The sequence below is a fragment of the Periplaneta americana genome, chromosome 3 (assembly GCF_040183065.1).
Source record: "Periplaneta americana isolate PAMFEO1 chromosome 3, P.americana_PAMFEO1_priV1, whole genome shotgun sequence".
Taxonomy (NCBI): domain Eukaryota; kingdom Metazoa; phylum Arthropoda; class Insecta; order Blattodea; family Blattidae; genus Periplaneta; species Periplaneta americana.
Genome location: NC_091119.1, coordinates 47,800,753 through 47,809,770, shown reverse-complemented (window position 1 = coordinate 47,809,770; position 9,018 = coordinate 47,800,753). Strand labels below are relative to the sequence as shown.

Genomic DNA, 9,018 nt, shown 5'->3' with positions numbered 1-9,018 from the left:
TGTATGCATGTATGTATGCATGTATTTAAGTATGTATGTATGTATGTATGTATTTCTTTTAAATTATGGTTTATTTAACGACGCTCACAATTGCAGAGATTTTATCAGCGTCGCCGGTGTGCCGGAATTTTGTCCCACAGGAGTTCTTTTATATGCCATTAAATCTACTGACATGAGCCTGTCACACTTAAATGTCATCGACCTGGGCCGGGATCGAACCCGTAACGTAACCTCGAGCATAGAAGGCCAGCGCTATACCAACTATGTTACCGAGGCCGACTGTATGTATGTATGTATGTATGTATGTATGTATGCATGCATGCATGCATGCATGCCTGCGTGTAAGCACATTTATAGTAAGATTATTTAAATAAAATACAATATGATTGAAAATTTCAAGGTACCTAAAAAGCCAGATTTGTGCCACGTTTGTATAATACACGTTACTGTTCGTTAACAGAACACCACAAATTTAAGTCACACAGAAAGTGTGCACTCAATGTTGTGTCTCTGACGTCTTGTCAACCCACTTGAGGTATGTAGATAGAAAAGGAATAATAATTATTGAGCCGAGGCCTGGTAGAGTTACTGTGTAGTAGCTCAGTCGGTAGAGCGTTGTCGCGCTCAGCCAAAGGTTCCGGGTTCGATGCCCGGCCCTAGAACAATTTTTCCCTTGAAAGAATTCGAGTCAACCTTACAGGCGCTATACCTGAAAATCCAGATTTGTTCGATATGATTCAGTTAAGAAAAATAATAGCCTACGCAAATTATGGAAAAGGAAATCTTCTGTGAAGCAATGATTTACGCCATTTCAGATTTTTATATCTCTTGTAAGCATTCTTAGATTAATAATATCCATATACAGTAGTTAGCTCCAACAGGTCATTTTAGAATGTGATATTACTTTCAGGCATTTTTGATTTTATAAAATCCACAAATTGTACTCTGTTGTGAGTGAAAAGCGTAACATTAAAATGTAAGTTAATAACAAGGTATGAAATAGCTCGAATCCTTACAGTTTGAACATTAGTCATGATTTTAAAATATGACCCCGTGATTGCGTTCCGTTCAGTGCAGTTGTCATACTTATCCGATATTCTTGAACTTTAATTTAATCCGAAGACAGTACGACTAAAAAAAAATTAAAACGTATTTTTTTGTGGAAATTAACTGTAGTGTTGTTGCTGACGGATGAATAGAATTTAACAGGAAGTCCATTCATGAAGTTTGTGAAAGAGTTTGACTCCCATGTCACTTTCAGAACTGAAATTTTATTGGCATTGAAGTCCCGACTTCTCTTCCCCAACAATTACAGTTACTTGATTTGCATGCCGTGTTACCCTCTGTGTGGGAATTCTTAGAAAACTTTTATTCGATTCGAAAGACGCTGTAACTTATGGTGAGAAATAGTAGAAAGAGAAGGGGAATGTCTACATTTCTGAACTTCGGAATCATTTTGCACTCACTTGGTGCGTCTGGACAAGAGAGTAAAAGAGGACATTCCCTGAGGACCGAACCTGCTGAAAGGGAATTCCCAGAACTCATTGATTTTCTCACAAGGCTTTTTACGGACAATACACGTATTGCTTTCTATGAAGTGGCGCGCTAGGGGTCGGTGAGGGCTACTTGGAAATGTATGTGACAGTAAAAGAAAATTCTAATGTCAAGAGAGAGAATTGGCATTTGAGCTCTCAGCCGTAGGTTATTGAGTTAAGTGAAATTTTCTCGCAAAATATAATCCAGCTTTGATCACGAGAATTCTTGCTGGCAAGAACAGGACTCTCTTTTGAGGTCACTGATTTTGAGAGTCTGTCTTCGGTAGAAGGTTACTATGTAAAAAGAAGTAGCTACTATGTTGCCAAATTTTACCTATCTCAAGTGTTGCTCATTTATTAGCAGCTAAATTTGCGGTCTATCACTTCCTGGATCTTCAAAAAATTGGAACATCCATTTTCCTATCCAAATTCCAAAAAATATGTCCAAATGATCGCCCGTTGGGCCTCGGACTCATTTCGCTTCATTAAATTCAACTTCATCTATCACCTTTTAATAGTTTTGCAGCAGATGTAGTATCGTGATTTGCATACCGATGGTATATACAGTTTTATGGGGTGTCGTATGCATTCTAGGATTAAACTATGGGTTCACTATGGCGATCAGCGCCCAGCATACAACGTTAGCGATCAGTGCGGAGCGAACGTCAGCTGAACCGTTTGCTTTACAGCGAACATCGTCGTACAGTCCGCGTCACCGTTTTTGGCGTGTGAAATAAGTAATGGGAATGTTAAGTACTAGTGTTTTACCTTCGTAGCAGACAGTCTGACAACTTTGTTTGACAAATGGCTGATGTGACGTGTATAGGAAGTGGTACCATTCTCAGCTGCACTAGCAACATACTCACAAACTGGGCACTATCCTCTAGGACACACGCTAAAAACGCTGGCGGGTACTATGCCATAAGAAAATTAGATAGCACTAATTTTGGAGGTAATAATTCTGATGAATCATTTAGGATATGAGGTTGGATACAAGTTTAAGGTTTATTTTTCTAGTAAAGAAGGAAGAGCTAAATGGTGTCAGTGACATACATTGTTCTATTTATGCCGCTTTAAAGAGAGACGTACATACAATATATTTAAATTATTTCCCGAGCGAGCTGTCTTTGTCAAAATTAATTACTTCGTTATAAATTACAGCGGTTACAATATTCAGCTTTTGTCCAGGCTATTCAACTTAAAACTAATTCTAAAACACACTTCGTTAGGATTTTAAAATGATCTCAAGTAATTGGTTACATCAATCGTCGTTATAAAAGTTGGAATTTCGGAGAAGATATTCCTTTGACACTATATACAGGATTTCGATTTCAGAACTTTCCAGGTTAAATAAATAATTATATAAATTGAATTCAATTTAAACAAAAAACACGTCAATTTAGATATTGAGGGGGAAGTCTGAAACCAGGCTTAATTGCATTTTAGATTCCACTCCCATCCCCTAGCCTCCCCCACTTTGAAATTTCAAATTACACCCCTATATTTTTATACTTCAATATAAAAGAGCATTTAAATGTTTATACACCTCATTCATTTGTTTTCGCATCTTTCGTTTTCTATCGTCGCCTGGCAACCTGTATTTTTGTTATTATCAGTTGATTTCAGGATGAAAACACAGCTTATTTTGTGTAATTTCCTAAATTTAATCAATAAGAATGATTTATGTTTCTCTCTTGAAGGATATACGCCATTTTAAAATAATTTAATACACAAACACAACTATTACATGAAATGCTCAATAAGTTTTTGTATCTTTATTCTCTTCAGCTCTAATCAACAATAACAACAATCCAGGTTGTCAGGCGACGATAGAAAACAAAAGATGCGAAAACAAATGAATCAGGCGTATAAGCAATTGAATGCTCTTTCGTATTTAAGTATAAATATATTAGGGGTGCTGTTTTAATTTTAAAAGTGGGAGTGACTGGAGGTGGGGGTGAAATCTAAAATGCAATTAAGCCTGGTTTCAGAGTTCCTCCTCAATATATAAATTGAGTGTTTTTTGTTCAAATTGAATTCAATTAAAAAAATTATTTAGACTGGGAAGTTTTAAAATGAAAGCCCTATATATACGTTCCTGCTCCAACAACACTAAATTCAGTTTTTTATAAACACTGTCAGTAAAAATAGATAATTTAATTATTCTTTCTCTAACGTATTGGAATATACATAGAATTAACCTGTGTTAAAATACAGCACTTAACCAATCTTGTCTACAATCAGGATAGAATCAGTGAAATGTGTCGTAGTTCCATTGTAGTGAGTGAGTTGACAGCGAAATGAGAGTAATTTGAAAGGTACTTGTGCAGATATGAACATATCATACTCGTGGGTTTTAGTTCGATCTTAGTTTTGAGATACAAATTAGATTTATTTCAAATGTTATTTTAAGTGATCGTTTCATTTAATTTAGTATATTCCCTGTTGTTGTTGTTATTGTTATTATTATTATTATTATTATTATTAATTATTGTTAGTATTAATTATTAGTATTATTATTAATTGTATTTTTAATTAATAAGTTTATTGTTATCATTATTGAGTGTAATAAGTTACCACTGCCACCGGGTATATACCCACTGCAGTGTGAATACATACATACATACATACATACATGCATACATGCATACATGCATACATGCATACATACATACATACATACATACATACATACATACATACATACATACATACATACATACATACAATTTTACCAACTTCCTTCACGACATTTCCTTTTTATGGGTATCTATGTGTTTTTTTTAAGTCGTGCCGTACAGGGCAGGATGGTTGGAAACATGGTTAACTGAAGTTTCATCATTTTTTTGTGAGAAATTGCTAAATACACGATGTTTTCAGCCATATTTGTGATGTCGTCATTCGTTGGTTTTGTAAATGAACGACGATCATCGCTGTCAATTTGGAGTCAAGTCAATCCAGAGTGATAAACGCCAGTACACATTTCATACTTAAATTCCATGTACCATAACTAAGTCAGGTGTCATAGATACAACAAATAATAATGACTCGCTTGTCATTTATTAGATCAATACCAGGTTGTGTTTTGTTGTCTATTTAACCTCCTATAAAATTTACCTACTTGTAATATTAACTTGTTCAAATCAGAAAGGTTATCTAGCAATCAGAAACACACTGAAAACCTCTGAATTTTATAGTAATACGTTTATGATGTTTTAAGCAATGAGAATAGTACATTATGCAACGAGCCTATAATCGTAGTAATTAAGACGTGAGTGTGTTTATGAAACGAGCGCAAGCGAGTTTCATCATTTTCATACGAGCGTTTAATTACCATTATAGGCAAGTTTCATACGACTTTTTTTACTCGACCATATTTCTAACTTGAAATTATTCATAAGCATTCATATTATTCTTATCTGACTGGGGAGCGGAAGTGACCTTGTCCAATCTCGTAAATTGTGAGATGTGCGCAGATGCAAAAGTATTGATTTTTTCCGAGGAACAAATGCCATTGACCTTGATATAATCTAGAGAGTAAAATGAACATTAATCTTGATATAACCTGGAAATTGATTTAGACATTGAAAAAACGAGATGACAAATTGAATTTATTTGAATATTATTTACAATTAACGCTAATTATTATAGTAACAGAACATAACCTTCTGCGACAGTATTGGATTTCCAGTCTCCGTGACGTTTCGGTAGTTGTCTTTCGATTGCATATCCGAGAATAATCGATACTTGCGCTTTCATATTGCTACAATGGTGCTGATAATTTCTGATTGGTGGAAAACCTGAACTTTAATGAATAGGTGTACTTTAATGAGGTCCATTAAAGGGCTGCTACCAGGTGTATAATTACTACATTTCGGCATGGTCGAGCATAAACACTATTATTTCTTAATCTATACAAAATAGAATGATAGCCATTTTTTTCGTATATTAGAGACTCCTTCCAACCTGAAGTAGGCCTATTACCCTAGGTTCCATACAGGAAACGTAAGCGAGATAATAAAAAAGAATTCGCTCTAAAAAGATGACTGGCGAGACAGAAATATACAGCAGACGGGGTGAGTTACAGCCTCAAAGGGAGGCATGGCACAGTCGTGCAGAGAGAGTAGTTTCTTAAAGGGAGAGCACTGCCAGAGAAAATGATAAAGTTGACACCATATTTTTTTATACGCGCAACTTAATATTTCCTTCTTTTTTCTGGTACTTAATGAGATAGCGTATCTTGATAAATTATGTAAAAACAAGCTTGGCTTTAAATTCAATGTAACGTTCATATAACTTTTGGTTTGGGCGTAATACCTATGAAACTCATTCTTAATGAGATATTTAATGTAGTTCTTTTTTACATAACAGTGGGTATAATTAAGTGGCACATATATTTTCGTTGTAGCCTATATAGTACGGAGCGATTAAAAAACAAACACTTTACACTAGCAGAAAAGTTGTTCAAATTGTCCACTTTTACACGAATACGGTGCCTATTTTTAACTGCTTGAGTTCTTTCTCGGTTCTAATATCTGCTCTAATGATCTACCATATAATAATAAAGTGTGTCAACTTTAATAAATGAAACTCTTTTCGTGCTATCCCAAATGCATTATATTAACTGCAGAAATTATTCGTACGAAGTTATTTTTTCAGTTTTTCAATAAAGGAAATATGTGTAATAGTAAATTGATGTAACTATAGAGCATTCCAGGTTAAGAAAACAGAATTGATCATAATGGGGCTATTTCATTAAATGACCAGTTGCTATAGAAACTCATACATACCACAGAGCTCCTACAATGTACTAGGAAGTGCCCATAACACCAATGTTATTTTCTTAACATGGAATCCTCTATAGTGTATTATCTTGGTATTTATGACACGAGTGAATGTTTCATGAGTGTTTATAATGAAGATTATACACGTGTTGCACACAACTTTTTATACTATTCTATTATTAAAATGTAAAAAAATACACATTTACAAAATGTAATGTTATGACTAATCTAGGGCCCGGATATATATGCATTGAAAATACCCAAAACATGCATCCAAATATGCACTAAAAATGTTGAAAAAAAATGCACTAAAGACAAAAAAATATGCACTAACCAAAGGAATTATTTTATTTTAATTCAATGATATATATTATATATATATATATATATATATATATATATTATAGATTTATTAATTTGTCCTACAGAATAATATCCGTAATATTGACAATTAATATTTGAGAAGAAAAATTCGCTCCGGCACCGGGGATCGAACCCGGGTCCTTGGTTCTACGTACCAAGCGCTCTGACCACTGAGCTACGCCGAATTCAAGCCACAGCACTGGACCGAATCCTCCTCCCTCAGTGTTTCCCTTTGTGGCCTGACTCATAGCTGCAGTGCATATATTTGTACAGATTACTGTGCACGTAACTGCGGAATCCCGGCCAAACAAGTCACTCAGCTGAGTGCGCTCCTAGTATAATGGCAGTTGACATTAGACATATACGTCAACATATATGCCGAACTTGGAGTCAGGCCACAAAGGGAAACACTCAGGGAGGAGGATTCGGTCTGGTGCTGTGAATTGAATTCGGCGTAGCTCAGTGGTCAGAGCGCTTGGTACATACAACCAAGGACCCGGGTTCGATCCCCGGCGCTGAAGCGAATTTTTCTCCTCAAATATCAATGATATATGTTTCATTCCTTTAATTAAGACAATATTTTAAAGAAATGATCGTAGATTTGGATTATTTAATTTATGCAGCGGAATGTTGCTGCATACAAAAGCTTTACAAATGTGAGCGGAAAATATACTAACTTCATACCGTGATTTCGCCTGAGTTAAAAGTACTTGTTGCGTGTTCTTACCCTTTTGTTTTGACCTGAGATGTGCAGTTGTTTTCGAATGCTGTTCTAGTTGAAAATTTTTCTCGCATTTCACAGTCTTCTCTTGACAATACACTACATCGCCGTTGCTTGAATAGTCACTGTTGCCTGAACTCAACTGTTTAATTAAAAAGAATTTAGTGGACTTATCTTTAAGCATTTTTAGTTAAAATCTGATATTACACCGCATAAACTATTAGTAGATGAAAAACAAGTCAACAGATGAACACCTGCGGTCCTGTCGACACAAACTTTGAGGGATACTGCATTGAGAAAGAAATGTAAGAAATTCCTTTTGTGAAAAAGGTCTGCAACGTCCATCTCACCTGCATGTGTGAGACTGGAAGTATGGTCCCATTACCATTTCACTTGAAATAGGAAGGTTATTGTTGTGCCAAGGGATTTCAGACATACAAATTTATTACTAGATTTACAGTTCGTCCAGAAATGTCAGATAATTGATCATACACAAACTAAATAAATGCCTGAACATGCACTAACCCCCAAAATATGCATTTCTATATGCGCATATGCATTTTCGAAAAATCCGGGCCCTACTTATCAGAAACATGAGTACTGGATATAACGTAATATATTGCATATTGCATAGTTGCTAAGTAACTGTTTGTTGTTGTTTTGCAGTTTTTTCTTACAGACACGTTGTATAAAATTGAGTTGTGAAAGCTGTGATGACGTTATGGAATACTAGTTCCTAAGTAACCTTTTCTGGCACCAGTGCCAGAATTGGGCCGATTGTGCACGATTTATAACGTTATAACAAGCTTGTTTTAATGCAAGAATTGTATAAAAATAGTATTGTGACAATGTAAGAATTTATTTCCAGCGAAAATACGCGATTCCGCAGCTCTGTTAAACCATAAGAGTTTTGTGATATTTTCTCTGTGTGTATAGAGACATATCCTGAATTATAGGTCGCGTTTTTTCCATATTCAGTAACGGCATGATAATTTATCAGAGAATGATGCACTTGAAATATAGTAGTAATTTTATAAAATAAGTAGTAGTAGATGTAAAGGTATCCCTCCCCTTTGCATTCTTTGAAGGCGCACTGGGGGCATGGAGATGAGAGTTTCAAGCTTTCGTGGCTTCGACACTAGAATTAGGGACGGTATCACACGTCCCGACCGCCTTTTACGTTCGGAATAGATCAGGTACGCAATTTGACCAGGGCTAAGTGGACCTAGGGGCCATCCTGGAAGTTTCGCAACGAGAAAAATCTCGCCGTCACCCGGAATTGAATTCTGACTCCTCCAGTCTGTAGCCAGTTGGCAATTTTCTAAATTAAAAACACAAAACGGCGATGCACTTCAACAATCAAGGATTTTCGTCATGATAGTTGTAGTATGTAGAAAAAAATTGACAGAGTAAACTGTGGAGTTGTTATTAACGAAAAAAGAGAAAACGATTTATAAAGAAATTATTATACCCATATCGAATTATAATTTTTACAATTCGCTGCCAATCGTTTAAAGTGTTTCCTCTCTGGACCTGTTGTTATAGTAGTATAGAGAATTGGATGCAAAAGCTTTATTTTGCATTTACTAATGTGTATGTAAATTTCTATGTTACG

The 9,018-nt window shown here is 35.4% G+C and overlaps 1 non-coding gene across 1 annotated transcript; it reads left to right on the top strand.

The window, feature by feature from the left end:
• Positions 1–7,130: 7,130 nt before the first annotated feature.
• TRNAM-CAU (transfer RNA methionine (anticodon CAU)) lies at positions 7,131–7,203 on the top strand. The gene has a single exon. It is a non-coding gene; the product is annotated as a tRNA-Met (tRNA).
• Positions 7,204–9,018: the final 1,815 nt, after the last annotated feature.